General features: G+C 44.7%; 1 long non-coding RNA gene across 2 annotated transcripts in view; it reads right to left on the reverse strand.

Moving 5' to 3' along the window:
- Window positions 1–8,826: 8,826 nt before the first annotated feature.
- Window positions 8,827–18,993, reverse strand: part of LOC128342506 (uncharacterized) — a 31,802-nt gene continuing 21,635 nt past the window's right edge. For both annotated transcript variants that reach the window (XR_008315026.1, XR_008315025.1), the window contains exon 4: window positions 8,827–10,028. This is a non-coding gene — a long non-coding RNA (uncharacterized LOC128342506). The remainder of the gene's footprint in view (window positions 10,029–18,993) is intronic.

The following is an 18,993-nucleotide window of genomic DNA, read 5'->3' on the forward strand; positions in this document are numbered from 1 at the left end:
TGGCTTATCCAAAGGCTCTTGCACACTGAACAGTTGGTTAGGCAGGTTAGGAGTGGCGTTCTGTGAGGAGAGAGAGAGAGAGAGAGAGAGAGGTTCGTATATTTAATCCATTTTAAAGACTGGTTAAAGTTTTTAAGAAATTTCCCTGAGTAATTTAAGGATTCAAATCAAAATACAATCTAAATACACTGCCGACTCTTCCCTCTCCCCCCGACCTTACCTTTTACTGGCTGCCTCTCTTCCTCATTTCTACAGAAGGAGCAGTTAACCAGCTTGCCTGCTGTGGCTTGATTTTAAAGCAACTCCCCCCCCACAGAAGTAGCTGAGCCCCACAGGCATCTAGTAGGAGGGGAAGAACTGAGGGCAGGGGTGTTGCAAGGTTACTGGCAGTCCAGGGGCAAGCTGCTGAGTGTGTGGCCACACCCGTTCCCCCTACATAATCAGGTGGCGTGGTCAGTGTGGGGAATGGATGCACAGTGGCCCTTCACCCTCTCCAGCTCCTTGGTTGATTGCCCATCCGGAGTGAAGGGAAAGTGTGGCATCCTGTCCCCTGCCTCCATCAATTCTAGGTAAAGGGTGGGGAGGAGAGAGAGAGGGTGGGGTCAGACAGAAAGTCAGTTCTGCAATGACAGGACCTGACCCGACAGTTGGGAGGGGCCGACATGGCCTGTCCTGATCGTGCTACTGTCAGGTTGAGTCTAGTCTTGTCAGAATTCAACATTTTCAGCCATGCACAGGATTAGTTGTCACTGCAAATTCATATCCAGTATTGTGTGGGGCAATGAGGATGTGATCACGTATGTGATGGCTGCAGTTCTACACCTGCATTTAGAGATATCTGCAAAGTGAGACTCAGAGGAGCTGGTTGGTTGTTATAGACCTAGAGGGCAAGGCTTCAGCAAGAGCTTCCAGAGGGAGTTAAGTGGAGGGACATGTGAGTGGCCTGATAACAATCTCACACTAAGAACCCTCACAAAAGTAAGTACGCAAGTGCGGTCATCCACAGGACCAACACTGAGGCTTGCAGGGTGGCAGGTGAGGGAGGCAGGCTCTTACCTGCCTCTTCCCAGACAACCAGTAGCTGTTCTTCGCTCTGCTGATCGAGCTGGAGGATAAAGTCCTCTGGCATTCCACAATGCATTGTGCTAGGAGCACAGTGCATTGGGGGGTTTCCCTGCTGCTAGGCACTCTAGCTACCTGGCTCTGTGGATGCTTGGGCTGCAGGCAGCCTGAGCAGTCACACAACTGGGGAGTGGGGTAGGAGGTGCACTAACAGCCTCCTATCTCACTTTTAACCCAGGTTTAAAAAAATAGGCTACCCAGTCAAGGATCACTGGGATCAGGGATTGGTCCCAATGGCTCACACAACCAGCCCTACCCAGGCTACAGCTCTCCTACCCAGCTAGGGCTGGTCATGAGAATGAACTTCGTAAGTAAGTGAGTAAGTAAAATTAGAGTTGCCAGAGAGAGAATATGGACCACTTTGATAATACAGTACTATGGATGATTAGGCCACATATGTTGAGCATCTGACACTTTTTGTACTCCATGATACCCCAAATGGGGGGGGGGGAGTGCCAGCATTATTAAACTTTATTGTTGGGGGGGTGTCAGATATATCGCTTATTTCATATGTGGAAAGGTTGTGCTCCAAGTCCTTTGCTGACTTTGTAAAGCCGTTACAGAAACATTTTTCTCTGAAACCCCTGAAAATTGCCAAATGATTCTGCTTTCACAAGAAGAACCAACAAATGAGGGAAAGTTGTGGCTTATTATATTGTCACATAAATTGTAAAATCAACTGGTTTGTGGTCTCTGAGATGAAACCGTTCAGAAATAACTCCTGACATCATCTGAGCTTACCTTTAAGGAAGCCATGGAAATAGCTCTGAAATTAGGTTTAACATCTCTGGTGGCTCTTAAGAAGGCTTTTAAAACTCATTTCTTCAACTTGGCTTTTGATATATGCTTTTAATTGTTATTAATTAATTAGTGTAATAGATTTAAATTGTTTTTCATTGTCCTTGTTGAGTGTAAATTACCCTGAGATGTCATGATTTGGCAGCATAAATACATACATACAGTACATACAAGAGCCACCTATGAGTTTCAAAAAAATTCAAGCCTACACCCACATGTTGTATTACACTCCAAGTCAAAGAAGAAAAAGGAAACCCAGAGCCTAAAGAAAAATGCAGGCAATGTGGTAAGGCAGGGCATAAGGCCATAGACTGCCATTTTCAAAACATGACATGCTGGCACTGTGTAGGGGAAAGGACATATACAATTACTGTGTAGGTTTGCCCCCCAGTATAGGAGCAACAGTGATGCAAAGTGACAGAATGGGCATTGTGACGTATATGTGGTAGAGAGCAATGTAGGAAGTCATAAGTAGGGCTTCGCTTTAAGTGTTGCATGTGTATGGAGTTCCTCTATTCAGGACGGGGAAGAAGAATCCATATGGATAACACCCCTGAGACAGGGGTAGCTTACTACCTCCTGGCTCAGTTCAAAGCCAGAATTAATACATTACTGATGAGATGCTGATGCCCAAAAATTCAGTTTCTCATGGATGGGCTCTGTGTTGCATTGGCAATGTTTGCAAGCACTCATCACAAAGACTGGCTGCAAAGGAGATGTTTTTGCTCCATTACTTGGGCAAATTTGAGCCTTGTCAAGGATACTTTGATCTTGCTATGGTGTGCCTGTGATGCACAAGAGCATTCAAATGACTAGATATTGATGCTATTCTCATGACCAGGCGTGAGAAGAGAGCCTAGCCTGGTTTTGCCTGGTCATGTGCTGCAATGGGAGCTGCGGGGCTCCTGGCAGCAAGCCTCCCTAAATGCCCCTTTCCTTAAATGAGGTTAGTGGAACGAGTGCTCCGCTAATTCCATTTATTGGATTGTGTGTCACTGTGGTGCGACTCTGTGCCAGCTCATGAGGAGACCCCCGACCGGGAGGCTACAACAAGCCTCCTAGCATCAGGGGGCTTCCCAGAATGCCATGTGCACTCATGTGGGGCATTCTGGGACTTCCAGGGGCCAGGAGGCCACCAATCCCCCTGCTCCAACTGGCCCTGAGACGGAGACAATAATTGTGTGGGCAGCCGATCCAGCCACACAGGGCATGCTGGCTGCTTGTGTGTGGGGAGAGCGAGCCAAGCCTGCTCTCCCCACAAACTCCCTACGCCTTCAAACCCCCTAACGGCTCTCCACGCTGCTCGTGAGGAAAACCTTATTATGTTTTTAAAAAACTGTTTGTGGGGGGGCGCCAGCTTCCAATCAAAGATATCAAAGATTGAATTAAACCTGAAAATCTCCAGACTTGAATTTTATTTTTCCATCACAAAGTGTTGGACAAAAGCTCGTGCAAACACAATGTAAAACTGCCTTCCATGACCACCACACAATCAGCCCTTTTTTTAAAAAAGTGACATATAAATATTCATCATCATCATCATCATCATCATCATCATCATCATCATCACAATAATGCCAAGTAGATGGCAAGGAAATCATGACCAGGCAATAGTATTTTAAAATTCTTTTGGCCTTCTCAAGTTAAACTCTCACATATAGTTAACACCATCTAGAATGTCACACACGTCTTATTTCTGGATATTGGCACCCAAGAGAAATTAATTTGCTGATACATTTGCAATCACTTTAAACATAATTATAGTTATTCCTATTTTCCTTGGGAGTTAAAGGGGCCTTCTATTTTCCTTTCCTGATGCAGGCAAACACATGACATATGGTCCAGGTTTTTCCTTCAGAAAAAGCATAAAGCCACGGCTGTGCCTTGGATTGCACAGTTGTTAAACAGCAGGGATTATCAGGCAGGACAATATTAAGTGGTCTTTAACAGCAAGACCAAAGTTCCTTGTCAAATGCTTGAGTTAGTGCTCCTTGATTGTTAGCATCCCAGCCACGAGACCTTTTGCACTGAACCATTTTTCATTCTGACAACAAACCACCGCAGCTATTCAGGCCTGCCTTGCTGGAACTGACAGCAAAGTATTTTTGTGGCAGAAATATTACTGTGTACTTGGGGTTCAGGGTTGGAGGGTAGACATTTTTATTCCTCTCCTTTCAGAGTGCAATGGCATTCCAAGCAGTAGGTGTCCTGAGTCATTGGCTGGCTAATGTATTCAGCATGATCTTCTGTCTAGTCATAACAATAGCTGGGATGGGGGACATCGATTCCATGAGGTGATTGTTTAAATTAAATATCACCTCTTTTAAAAGTGCACCCAGTTAGGCCTATATTTTTGTAGTGTGTGTGTGTGTAGCAGGAGGAAGCAAGGCATTTGAAGAGAGCATTACACCTTCCTTGACACTGAGTCTGTTTGTTTTTTGTATATATAGCTGTAGAATTAGCATAATGATGGGTGCAAAAGGTGAGAGGTAAAGCCAGAATCTGTAATGAAACTTCATTTTCTCTTCAAATGGAATGGAATATTATCTTCACAGTTGTAAATCTAGCTATATAGTCATTCTACATTTTAATGTGAACGGCCAACATCTTGTGCCAGTGATTTTATTATATTTTTTACATTCACAAGAGAAAAAGCAGCTATTTATATCACTCAATGTGATGTGAAAACTGAGAACATCTTTCCTTTCAAGGGTTGGATTATTTATGGCAGCAGATTTAGGGCAGCTCCAGGGGCATAGCTAGGGGAGCATGGCCCCATGCTCAGCCCTTTCCCCAGCAGCTCCTTGGAGTCGAGGAGATAAGGAAGGAGAAAGGGAAGGGTAGAGGTAGGGAGCTCTCAGAAGCTGGGGGACCTGGGGTTTTTGAACCCATCTGCTCAATTAAAGCTACACCCCTGGGCATTTGGGGATTATTTTCTTTTTGTATGGTGCCCTCTGCTATATAGAGAGGTGGAAAGGAGGTGTTGTATTCTATCTAATAATCCTTTACATTTTGTTGTTGAGAAATTTGTCCCTGTGGGGATCCTGTGGATAGTGCAGGGGGTGGAGTCAGAAAGGAAAAGGGAGGGGAAGGGGAAGGAGAAAATGGTGTTGTTGCTGAATAAACACTAAGTTAAATCTGCATAAGATTACTTTATGTTTATGAGGGAAGCAGCTATAAAACAAGGAGCAAACCATTTTAATAGTGTGCCTGCATTTGCAATGCTGGTAGAATGGTCTGGAATGATCACCGGACACTGCTGCATAGGCCTTTTTGTGCAGGTGTGGAGGCCAATGGCAGATTACCGCATAGACAATATAGGCAGCTGCCTACGGCAGCAAATCTTGGGGAGCGGCATCTGGAGGGAAAATTAATTCCCCCACACCTTTAAAAATGCTGCTGTGTAGCAGCGGAGGCTCCACCCACCTCCTAAACCATCAAATGAGGTGAGGTCGGGCACTGGAGGATGGCAGCGAAAGAGGTCCTCCCTCAAGCCTGGCTTACTCGCAAATGACAGAGTGGGTGATTTGGGGCCTTTGCCCATGTGTGCGCATGAACATGCATGTGCAGAGGCCTGAAATCACCCAACAGTTGGATGAGTTCCACCAGCACATGTGATACATTTGGGGTCATGCCAATACCGTGGCTGCCCTGACATCATAGGAGGACATCCCGACACACTCTTGGCACCAGTGTTCCCTGTAAGAGGGATTCCCAGATGTTGTTTACTGCAACTCCCAGCATCCCCAGATACAGAGGCCTTTGGCTGAGGATTCTGGGAGTTCTTATCAACCACATCTGGGAATCCCTGTTAGAGGGAACACTGCTTGGCACATACTTTAACCGTGTGTGTGTGTGTGGGGGGGGTGTTCGTCTGAATCACCCCTCTACATATATTTCAAAACCCTGTTTAAACTCTGCTTTGGAGTGCATGTAGAGGGTCAGTTCAGATGATCACCTCATTCGCATGATTAAAGGATGCCCTGACAACATGTCAGCAGGTCCTCCAGTGTCATCAGGGTGGGGACATTGTCAGAGCATCCATGAACAGCATATTTGCATGTGCCAGACAGCGAGGCTGTCATTCATGCATGCAAAACCAAGCTAAGGCAGCCCAGCCTGGTTTTGCACTTGTGTGTGAACCGCTGGGATTGGGCCAAACCCAGCAGCTACCCAGCAGCATACTGCCTATTGAGCCACTCTTTCCAATGAGGTTAAGGGAGTGAGCACTCCCTTAACTTCATTTTTTGACTCGTGTGTCAGCCGCTGCTGCTTGCAGCCACAGCTGGCGCACCTGGGGGAGGGTGGAGGGTTCCCTTAATGCACTGCACACTTGCGTGGTGTATTATTGGAGTTCCAGGAGACTGGGTGGTGGCGCATCCCAGCACCCCTACCCTCTGAGTTGCTGGGAGAGCTGCTGGTCATCCGGGTGGGCGATCCGCCCATCCAGGGAAGGGAGGACGATCACCTGTGGTATAGGTCGGTTTAACCCACCTTCCCCATAGCCCACCCACGAGCTCTTCTCACAGACTGGGAGAAGAGGCTCTGTGCTTGTCCAAAAAGGCCCAAAGTCTGAATAGGGAATATGTGGGTGTTGTCTTAGTTCTTGTTCTGCACAGAGGTGTAGCTCGGTAATTTCAGACGCTGGACCTGATGGCCATTGTTACATGTTAATGTAGGGAACTACACTGGAATCAGCTAGTTATGCATAAACCCATTGACTTCAATAGGAATTAAAAATGAGTGTCTGGGTGCAACCTGAGGCTGGCGTTGAGGAATCAGAAGTATATGAACAGTTGGTTTGTATTGGCCCAAATACAAAGGGCGAATTTGTGGAGGAAAATGAATTATTTAACCAGAGCCTCACTCTTGTAAGCTTCCATTGATTTCTTTCAATTCCACATTTTCATTTAGTCTTCCCTGTTTATTTATTTATTCGATTTATTTGATTTATTTATTTGATTTAGATTCAATCTTGTTCAATCTTTTAGGAATAATTCTCACAGATATTGGCTGAGATGGTAAACGTATTTCTTACAGCTCAGAAACATATTTATTACCTCATCCACTCTTTGTGAGAAGTGGATGGGAGCCTCATTGTCTACTACTGTTCCTCCAGCCCATTCAGGGAAGACGCCTTACCTAGAAATGCTAAAGAAAGAACCTTTGTGCACATGCCTAGTTAATGTATGGGATTAACTGCCACAAGTTGTGATGATGGCCATTGGCTGCAGTCAGTGGCTTCAAAAAGGGAATTGACACATTCAAGGAGGATGCATCTATCAGTGGCCTTTAGCCATTACTGCTCCATGTTTAGATACACTCAGGCCCTCGAAAGCAGTTGCTGAGACAGAATTGCCTCCATGTGTCCTGCTTGTGGGCTTCCTGGAGATAGGATGCTGGATTAGATGGACATTGAATCTGGTTCAGGAGGGCTCTTATAGTATCATACCTGCCAACATGTCCCTATTTTCCCATTCACCTGAATGGGAAAATAGGGACATGTTGGCTGGTATGCAGTACGTTCCTAGAAGTCAAGCCAGTTGGCTGTGAGATTTTCTAATGAATGGGAAAATACCCTTGCTCCTGAGGTTGTGCCACACTGTGCATTTTGTACTGCCATGAGTTTCATTGCATACCATGGGAGGAAGCCCTAACTGCCTCTAAGTTTAGGTCATATATCCCCTCTCCCACATTTGCTACGAAGCTGCAGGCTTGGAGGAAACCCAAAGCCAGTTGTGCCTGTGACAAAATCACATAACACCCACAGAAATAATTTGACCTGGGCTTTAAATCTTTAACTTGATTTAGTGAGAAAATAAAAATGGGGTTGTGCAGTCAATGTTTTACTTGTCTGCATTGCTGTGAATACAGCAAACCAGAGGATATCTCCTACTGGGGGAAGTGTAATCATTAGCCAAACAGCATCCAAAGAAACTGTTGTCTTCAGGCACTGCTTCTTGCGGAGCAGAAGTGGGGAGGACAAAGAGCCAAGGAGTGCAGTGCAGCCTAATAGCACACATTTGAAATGTACACAAACATACAAAAGCTATAGATAATCATATTTTTTCAGAGTGAGTGGGGGGTGGATTCCCCCCCCATTATATAAAAGAGATTACAACAGTAGCACAAACTGTTTTTTATTACCCTTCAGGATACACTTATCAACTGAGACTTGGGCTAAAAATCAAGCCGGGAGGTGGGGAAAGGAGAAAAAAAATATAAAGGGGTAGCGGAGACTCCACTGCATACTGTTATATAGAGCGGCATAAACCTGCGGCTCACTTTTAGTTTAGTTTTTTAAAAAATAAGCCTGCCAAGCTGCTCCTGCAATTTCAAATCCATTAGCATCTTCCCCCCTTTACAAAGAGTGGAGTGGCAGGGGAAAACCTAGTCAGTCATAGATTTTATAGGCTGATTACTGATGGCTAAGCTACTGGTCTATTTGGCCCTGAGTGAAAGATCCATTATAGGTACATACATTCCCCATAAACTATGTTTCCATTTGAATCAGAGGTAGAAACAAATAGAGGAAGCAGTTTGTTCCCAGGGATCTGAGAGAGGAGCTGGAGGAAAAGGACTTCCAAATACTAGGGCAATAATCACCAGGATTTATTTTTTAAATTGATTTTCTGGATGTAATATAACTTGCAGTCATGCCATATTTTGGGCACTCTCACAAGATCACTTTGCCACATTTTTTTTTTTTAAACAGAAGCCCCAAAGCGTAGAAATACCACAATGGTCTCATATGTGGATAGCGGAATATTCTCACCAGGAATAGTGCTAGCTGAAGCCCCAATTGTGCTATTTTTCAATATACCATCATCATAGCATCACTGAAGAAACACCTTTATGCAGGTAAATGGGAGCATTCCTGAGTAAATAAGCTAGGGATATGCGGACATCCTGGTGCCTCATCATCTTGATAAGTTGCTATAGTCTCCTCCAAACTCTTACTGCCCAAGCAGAAACTTCCAAATTTGCCTCAGGGTTTTGCTTCAGGCAAAATCAGACAACAACTCTGGGGGAATCTGAGTACTAGCATGAAGCCATGTGTGTAGGAATTTAGCATCTTGCCCAGACTAGGCAATGCCTAGCCGAAGCCTCAAAATCAAAGCAATGTTATACTGCTTGGAGAAACTAGGTGGATCATTCATGTGGATGCTCTAGAACTGTTCAGGTCAGAACAGTAAAGCCCATCTAATAATTCTGCTGTGAGGAAGAGAAAAACAGTGGCAGACATGATGTGCATCCTCAACAGGATGCAAGGGTATAGTAGTGGTGCTGCTGTGGCCAGAGAAGCAGCAGTGCCGCTATGGAAGATGGCGATTATGCTACCAGTGTTACGATAATTTCTCCCCTTTGCCACAATGTGAAAATTATGGTAGTGCAAGTAGAGCAATGCTGTCCTCTTCAGTGGTGCCATTGCTTCCATGCCTACAGCAGTGGCACCACAGTGAGGCTGCACATCCTATCAGCAGACATTCAAGAGAAAACTGTGAAGAACATAATCTCAGTCAAGTATCTGAAGCCTCAGCATGTGTCCTAAACCCTAGATTCTCCATCCTTAAATTACTTGCTTTTGAAATGCCTTTATTCCACAAAAATTAGTTACTATAATAGTTACTGTAATGAACATTCAAATTTCCTTGTCTTTCCTGCAGATGATATTTGATATTTCTGTGCAGCCAAGCAAATGGGGCGGTTTCCCTTTGAGCACTCCCGTCTGTCAAGCCCGTTGCCTCCTTATCTCTTGCAGGGTTCTGAGCTTTGATCTCTTGGCTATTCATCCTTCTGCCAATTGGAGAGGGTCCTTCATTGCCTTCCAGGAACCACATTGTTGCCTATCCAGCTATCCCTCCACACAAAGCCTTGATCCATGGAGGCAGAGGACTCTAATTGAGCCGGTCTGTTAACAGAGCCTGTTCATAATAAACTGTAGGTGTGCTGGATGGTAAAGATGTTCAACATTCCTGCCTTTGATACTTTATGGGACTTTAGATGAAAGAAACCACCACTTCTCCTTCAAGTGGGGGTTATTTTCAGTGGAAGAGAAATAATACTACAGAACCAAGGAAGGGAAGGGAATGGGCTGTCTATCTTCTCTATGGGAAACAGAGAGAAAAAGAAGCATTAAAGCATGAGTATTATACTGCTTACACTTGCTTTACTTTAAAGCAGTTACAGCATACAGGGCTGATTCAGATGATACTGTACTTCATCCGCAGGCTTGACTACTTGGGATAAGAACCTGTGTGCACTGAATGTGCATGTCCTTCCCTCCTCCACACACACAGGAGCACCGCTAGTTAATCACATGGGGGTGTTTTGATTAGGGAAAGGCATCTCTGCATATCAGGAGGGGGATGCTCATGGCATGCATTGCACACACACCTTTATCATGTGCAGTTGGGCTGGTGGACAAGGTATCATCAGAACCAGTCAGGGGTGTTTCTAGGTGCTTAAAAGATCTTGGCTCCAGGCCTAGAGCTCCCTTTTGATCATTATTCAATCCTTACCCTTCCCTAAGAATAATGGCATTTTTTTAAAAAAAAGGCTCGAATCGTATTCTAATACGGCATCTATAAAGGTGGAAATGCAGCAGAGTGCTAGGTGAGGCTAAGAGCTCTCTCTCCCATGCACTGTGCAGCTGCTTCCAGTGCTGCATTCCCTTTCTGGAGGAGGTCCGGGAGATGGCAGATAAGATTCAGGGCTCTGAGCAATTCATTGGAGGCCCGTGCCCCATGGGCCACCCCCTCACACACCCCTGGGATGAGCCTTAGATCTTTTCAAGTAGAAGTCTTCAGAAACTCATTTTTTCTTCAAGGAGAAAGAAATAGCTTGGATAGATAGAGGAGCTGGTAGGGGAAAGGAAGTTGCCATCTTTCACTATGATCATCTTAAAGCAAGCTGGTCCTGTAAACCGATACTTATTATAAGTGGGTTAAACAGTGCTGTAGCTCAGTGGTAGAGTACCTACTTTGCATGCAGAAGAGCCAAAATTCAGTCCCTGGCATCTGCAGATAGGACTGGGAAAGGCCCTTGCCTAAAGCATAGCACAATATGGTGGTTTAGAGCATAAATATAATATTTATACTCTAATTCACTTTTTGATTTAAAAATAAAATCAAAGGGAGTATCCGTCTTTCTTGAGAAGGCAGATCTGGCCATGATTACCCATGCCTTAGTCAGGTCACAGCTGGATTACTACAATATGTGTTACATGGGGCTGCCCTTGAAGAATATTCTGAAACTTCAGTTGGTGCAGAATGCAGCTGCCAGGGTTCTTTCTGGGACTGCTTACTTGGAGTACAGTATATTACAACTATTTTGAAAGAGCTGCATTGGCTGCCAATTTGCTTCCAGATCCAGTTCAAGGTGCTAGTTATTACCTTTAAAGCCCTTAACGGTTTGGGCCCTGGATACTTGAAGAACTGCCTGCTCCCAAGGGCTTCGTCAGAGGGGCCTTTGTTCCATGTGCCGACATTGAGAGAGGCTAAATTGTCGTGGAAGTGGGACAAGTCCTTCTCTGTTGTTGCCCCCAGGCTCTGGAATGCTCTCCCAATGATGTTTGACATCTTTGACATCTTTGGCTGCTTTTAAAACTAAAGATCTTTTTATTTGTTCAGGCTTTTACCCCTAGGAGCTTCTGGGTCTCTTAGCTTTCCTGCTTTTTTTTGGTTTTTTTAATGTTTGGAGTGTGTGTGTGTGTGTGTGAGAGAGAGAGCTGGTTTTGTGGTGGCAAGCATGTCTTGTCCCCTTAGCTAAGCAGGGTCCACCCTGGTTGCATATGAATGGGAGACTAGATGTGTTAGCACTGTAAGATATTCCCCTCAGGGGAATGGGGCCTCTTTGGGAAGAGCAGAGGGTTTCAAGTTCCCTCCCTGGCTTCTCCAGCATAAGGCTGAGAAATATTCCTGCCTGCAACCTTTGAGAAGCTGCTGCCAGTCTGTGAAGACAATACTGAGCTAGATAGACCAATGGTCTGACTTAGTATATGGCAGGTTCCTATGTGTGTGTGTGTGTGCGTGTGTGCGCGATGGTTTTATTGTTTAACTGATTTTACAGTTTTAAATGTGATTTTTTAATGGAGTTTTATTGTATTTTAAGTTTTGTACACCTTGAAATGTCTTATGAAAGGCAGTATAAAAAATTGAACAATCAATCACTCAATCAATCAATCAAGTATCTAAATGTAGTAGTGGTGGTGATGGAATGTAGTTTTTATACCTCACTTTAACTATACAGGCGCTACCAGCCTATATCATTTCCTCTTACTGAGAGTGAATTTGTATGATTTGTTAGATATATTATGATAAAATATTTATTTAATCTCTCCTATGCTCCATTCAGGGTCACACTAATGCCCCCACCAACACTGCCTAGTATTCTCACAACAACCCTGTGAGGTGATCAAGGCTGAGCGAGTAGTCACCCAGTGAGCTTCACAGCTGAACAGAAAACCATTCAACCTCATACCCAATCACAATTGTACACCTCTCCTATTACTCCCTTCCCCAAACCTCTCTATCACTATTTGCTTATTTCTGATGCTCTTCGCCGCTTTAGAAAAAAAGGTTTTGGTCCAGACTTATGTCAGATCCTATTCTTTTTTCTTCCCCAATGCCATCACAGCAGAACACAAAATTGTTTCCTCAGTTTTTAGCCTGCTTTCCAAAGGAAAGAAGGTCTATGAAGTTACCATGTCTCTGTATGTGTCCATATCACTGTGTATGTCCCCCTCTCACATTTTGTGGTTACAAAGCAAATTCACAGCATATGGGAGGAGCTCCTAGGGGACACCAATGGGAGTATGTTCTTGCCATTCCTTCATGTTGGCTCAAGATGGAGGCTCCTCAACACTCATGTGCTGAGAGTTGGATACAAACCAAATTCACAGAACATGGAGGGCCAGGAGGGTCCTGATGGTGCTATATAGATAGGTTCTGGGGGGACACCAATGGGGGTATTTTCCTAGGGGACACCAATGGATTTTTTTCTTGGCAATCTGCCATGCTGGTTCAAGATGGCAGCCACTTAAAAATGACAGTTGGATACAGATGGCCCTTGTTATCTTTGGTGGTTCTGTTCTTGTCTACAACTGAGGATAATGAAACTGCAGATAATGAGAACATGAGGCAATGGGAATTGTGGGGGCGAGGGTGGGTAGGATTCCTGTATGTCAAAAAAGGCTAAAAAAGGATTTATTTATCTATTTATCTATCTATCTATTTATTTATTTTTCCAGAACTTATGACTCTGGGCAGTTTACAACAAAAACAGAAAAGTTAAAATGTTAGTTAAAACAGATAAATGACAACAAAGAAATTAAAACATTCGTTAAAAAATGGACAGCAAAAATACCCAGTGTAGCTCTTTCAATACAAGAGTAATATGGTCTCTCTGGGATGACCCAGAGACCAACCTGGCTGCCGCATTCTGAACCAGCTGTAGTTTCCAGACTACATACAAAGGCAGCCCCACACAGAGCACATTGCAGCAATCCAGTCTGGAGGTTACCAGGATATGTACCACTGTCCTGAGGTCGTTTATCTCAAGAAATGGACTGAGTTGGCGTATCAGCCAAAGCTGATAAAAGGCACCTCTGGCCACCGCTTCAACCTGGGACACCAGAGAGAGGCTCGGATCCAGAGGCACCCCCAGACTGCATACCTGTTCCTTCCAGGGAAGTGTAACCCCATCTAGAACAGGTAAATCAAGCTCATCTCCCAAGTTTCAACCCCACACAATGAGTACCTCCATATCATCTGGATTCAATCTCAGTTTGTTATCCCTCATCCAGCCCATCACCGCCTCCAGGCAGGCATTTAGGAAGTTTATGCCTTCTCCCAATGTGGTTGACATGGAGAAATAGATTTGGGTGTCATCAGCATACTGATAACACCCTGCACCAAATCTCCTGATGATCTCTCCCAGCAGTTTCATGTAGATGTTAAACAACATCGGAGACAATACGGAGCCCTGAGGGACGCCATATGAAAGTTCCAATTTTGAAGAAAAACATTCTCCAAGGGACAGCATCTGAAACCTGCCCGAAAGGTAGGAGTGGAACTACTGCAAAGCAGTGCCTCCCACTCCCAACCCCCTCAGACGCTCCAGAAGGATTCTATGGTCGATAGTATTGAAAGCCACTGAAAGGTCCAAAAGGACCAACAGAGTCACACTTCCTCCTTCAATTCCCAATTGGTGATCATCCATCAGGCCAACCAAGGCAGTCTCCACCCCATAACCTGCCCGAAAGTGAGTCTGAAATGGGTTTAGATTACTGGTTTCCTCTAAGACTGTCTGGAGCTGGGAAGCCATGACCATCTCAATTACTTTGCCCAACCACAGAAGGTTGGAGACAGGCCTGTTAGTTACCCAACTCTGAGGGATCCAAGGTAGGCTTCTTTAGAAGTGGTCTAATAATTGCCTCCTTAAGACAAGGAGGCATCCTCTCCCTCAGAGAAGCATTTTTTATCTCTGCTAGGCCTTCTACAACAATTCCCCTGCTGGATAGTATAAGCCATGTCAGGCAAGGGTCAAGAGAACAGGTAGTAGGCCGCATCACTCTAAGCAGCTTGTCCACTCCTCAGGAGTCACAAACTGGAACTGATACACCCTAAACACACAAGAGGAGTCTCTGGACACCTCCATATCAGACACTGAAGACATTGTGGAGACTGAGACTAAGTCGGCCCGAATACGAGAGATTTTCCTCACAAAGAATTCATTAAATATGTCACAGCAGGTAAGCGATGGTTCCAGATTCTGATTCAAAGGAGGAGGGGCACATACTTGCCCTCTCATAACCCTGAACAACTCTGCTGGTCGTGAACTTGTGGGTGCAGTACAGGCAGAAATAGGGGCGTAGCTATAATTGAGCGAAAGGGTTCAAAGAATACGGGCCCCCAGCTCCTGAGGGCCCTCCAGCTCCATACCTCCCTATTTTCTTCATTATCTCCCTCACTCTGGGGGGCTGCCAGAGAGAGGGATGAACACAGGACACCTCTCTCCTAGCTACGCCCCTGGGCAGAAAAGAATCTCTTCTTTGCCACAAGTATTGCCTGAGCATAGATCTTCAAATGCACTCTATATTGCAATCTGTCGGATTTGAGTTGAGTCTTTCTCCACTTGAGCTCCAGTTGTCTACCTTGCTGCCAATTTTGCAGCGGGTCAGAGAGGACGCTTAGGAGCAATCGTGTCTACTGCCCCAGTGAGTTTGCTGTTCCAGTTCTCCACTAGAGCATCAGCAGGATCACCAGCAGAGCCAACACTAAATCCCTGCAAGGCTTCTTGGAATCCTATTGGATCCAATAACCTTCTCGGGCAGACCTTCCAGCCCTGCAGCCCTGCAAAGGTGGGAAGTGATTGTGAGTCCAACCTTAACCAGATAGTGGTCTGTCCATGACAATGGGGAAATCTCATGAGTCCCCGCCCACGGAGCACCACCCCGATCAGAGTGAAAGTCCAAATCAAGTGTGTGACTGGCAATATGAGTCGGTCCCATGAACACTTGGGATAGGCCCATAGTCATCATGGCCAGTATGAACTCCTGAACTGCTCTAGACAAATTGATCCTGAAATGAACATTGAAGTCCCCCAGCACCACAAGCCTGGGGGACTCCAATACCAAGCTTGAAACCAAGTCTGTCAGCTCTGTTGGGGATGAGCAGTGGGGCGATCAGTACACCAACAGAAGTCCGAATCTATCCCTGGTCCCGAAACTTAGATACACACATTTGATATGGTTCAACACCTCAACAGGGATCCTGGTAAGGGAGTTGTTCTTATAGACCACAGCCACTCCACCCCCCCACCAGTGGACCCTCACCCGCTCCTCAATAGAGTACCCAGGAGGAAGAAGCTGGGACCAAACTGGGCCACCGGCCTCTCCCAACCAGGTCTCCGTAATACAAACCAGGTCAGCTCCTGAATCCATAATCAAATCATGAATGGTTTCTGATTTGTTCTGGACCAAACTAGCATTACAAAGGAGCAAGTTGAGGTTCCGAGGGTGTTTGGCATTGCTCCCTGAGGTCAAAGAGCTGACAGGGCAGCCAGAAGGGGGAACAGCTATTAGATTTCTCATTCCCCCTTCCCCTGTAATTACCCACTGACCTGCCAATGTGACTTCCTCTGGTTTATGGAATTTGGTTTATGTCTGCCTTTAAAAGGCAGACATAAGATAAAATGCTGTACCATGCTCTTCAGAACTCCAGCTCTCTAGCAATGCCCCCTCAACCCCCAGTTCTGCCAATTTTCTATGAAAAATCATGGATATTTTTTAAAGGAAGAGTCACAAAATGGTTCCATTCAGCATAATGGTAGTTATGCAGGTCATTTCCAGCTACCCAGGATCTACGGATAGATGAATTCTTTCTAATTTTCAAACCATATATAATGAGGTGCAATCTGCATTTCCTGACTGCGAATACATGAAACCATGGGTGCCGGGATCATGGATAATGAGGGCCACCTGTACAAAGCAAATTCATTGTTACTGGGAGGGGAAGCCTTGGGGACCCCAATGGAGCATTTTTTGATGACCTGCCTTGTTGGCCCAAGATGGTGGCCACTCAAAGTATTGGCCACACACCTCTTTGTAACTCATGTGCTGACAATCAGATTCACAGCACATGGAAGGGGGTCCTAGGGAACCCCGACAAGGTTTTGGTGGTGGTGGTTTTTTGCCAGTCTGCCATGTTGTTTGTCTACTCAAAATATAGACAACACCCTTTGCGCTGACAGTCAGATACAAATGAAATTGACAGCAGATGGGAGGGGGTCCTAGGTAAATGTTACCATTAAAAAAGAAATGAAAAATAGTTCTGCTTAGAACTACTTGTTTTCTAACTTCTAATTCATTTGACTTCCAAGAGGCCAGAATAAACAAAAAACAAGCTCATGATGCCTGCCTCAATTAATGGTGATGAAAACAAAATGGATTATGTAGGTTTCCTCTCAAGCCTAATCTTATCCTCTCTCTTTTGAATATTAGCCAAATGTTGGTGCAGAAAGGTGCAAAAAACCCACAGGAAACAAAAATGAAATAATGTTCTTCACGGAGAGATATTTTGATACTTAGGGTTTTAAACCTGACTGAAAGCATCATTTTTGACATGCAGAAAAGGATACAGAGGTAATTGGGTGTGGGCCCTATCACTCATGAGGGGAACACTACAGAGAAATTCCTGTTTGTGCATTTGAGTTTTTAGGAAACAAGCAATGTGAGGTGATTGCATGTGTGTATAGGGAAGATTTGAAACATGCTTTGACTTGTTGTGTGCATATGTACAGTCATTCATGTTAGTTGGTTTCTTTCCCCCATCATCCCTTTCAGAGCTGGTTACTTTTTAAATTCCAGTCTTCCTCCCACAACCCATGGGTCAAGGCTTGTGGAGTTGGTCAAGGCCAACAGTAATGATGAGCAAGTTGGCTTGATTTGAACAGCAGTTCAAATTGAACTGGCCTGGTTGGAGGGGGCAAGTTCAAGCCGGCCCGGACCCACTTCTAAGAACTAGTTCATGGGCTGGTTCAGGGGTATACTTGTAAAGAGGAATCCAGTGGGGATTCCCTTTTACAAGTAACCAGGTAGTCCCTATCATCAGGCTTGGGGAAGAAGAGCAAAACGGTCCTTGGTGTCTTTTATTTTCAGGAAGCAGAGATTCTCCAGAGACATCGGAGGCAGCAGGGGCAGTAGCAGGGGCTCCTCCAAGCCCCCAGCTGGCCTCCCAAATGACAGCTTGGGCCAGCAGGGGGCTTGGAGGATCCCACTCCACTGCCCCCCCCACCTCCAAGATCTCCAAGGACTCTCCACCACCACCTGAAAATAAAAGGTATTAAGGACCCCTTCACTCACCCCCCCGCCTTATGATATGGAATCCCCCTTTATTTGTAAAGTGGAATCCTCACCGGATTCCCCTTTAGAAGTATACCCCCAAACTGGCCCATGAACCAGTTCAGCCCGGTTCAATGACTGAACTGGACTGGACCCAGTTTATCAAGACCTGGAACCAGCCTGGCCAAACTGGTTGCATGTACACTCCTAGCCAGCATCAAACTGAGAATAAATCTTGTACCCCCAGGCACAGAAAATCTTGTTGGCACTCCTGATAATTTCTCCCTTCTCCTTGTATATGGTATGTAAGCAGCAAATGGTGCATCAAACCATAGTGTTATGGGATTATTAGCATTTGGAGTAAGCCACTGGGAATGTTACATGTATATTTATTTCAGCATGTCTTCTTAACAGCAAAAAGAGATAGATTTTCCTTGGCATAAGGCTGTATAAAATGCTATCGCTTGTTAAAACAAAAGAACAAAAACAAGAGTTAATTAGTCTTATAATGACTCCTTTTTAAAAACCTCCTTCCTACCTTATTTTAAATAAAACCTGATGATGCAAAGTATACCTTGGCTTCTTGCACTGCAACCAACCAGCCCTCTGTGGAAAGGGCTCCCTTTTTTATGGCTGCATATTAAAAGGAAACCAGCTTGTGCCAGGTTTGGATAAAAGGCTATTTATTTTTGACCAATTTGATAGCTGCAGTTTTCGGTAATTGAATTTTCTGTGGTCAGAGAAGCAGTAATCTTAGAAACCAAATAAATATTTTTTAATAAAATGGAACACTGAGAAGCCCTATAATAATGTCAAAAATGTAGCCACTTATGGATGGATAAATATTTTAAGAAATTTACATTTCACCCAATGCTTTAGGGCTATCACTTCCTTGGAAATTTAAAGCAATGAAAATTTGGGGTGCAATGGAGTTGCAATGGAAAGGTTGCATTTAAGGAAAATAGTTGACTATGGAGCATTGGCTGGTCATTCTCTCCACAACAGAAGTATAATATGTTTTTTTCAAGATACATTAAGTGACCACAAATGGAGAAGGAGTCATCCACTCATTCTATGTCTGTGGCATTTACCCCAAAATCAATTAGCTTTATGATGCAATGCCATTTCTTCAACTTTACCTTTATGTTGTATGAGTCTAGCTCAGTAAGGTTAATTGTGAGTATTACATATAGCTCAGTCCTTAGATAAAGGTTAGCCACCTAATGGCG

This window comes from Hemicordylus capensis, chromosome 2 (genome assembly GCF_027244095.1).
Source record: "Hemicordylus capensis ecotype Gifberg chromosome 2, rHemCap1.1.pri, whole genome shotgun sequence".
Classification (NCBI taxonomy): Eukaryota; Metazoa; Chordata; class Lepidosauria; order Squamata; family Cordylidae; genus Hemicordylus; species Hemicordylus capensis.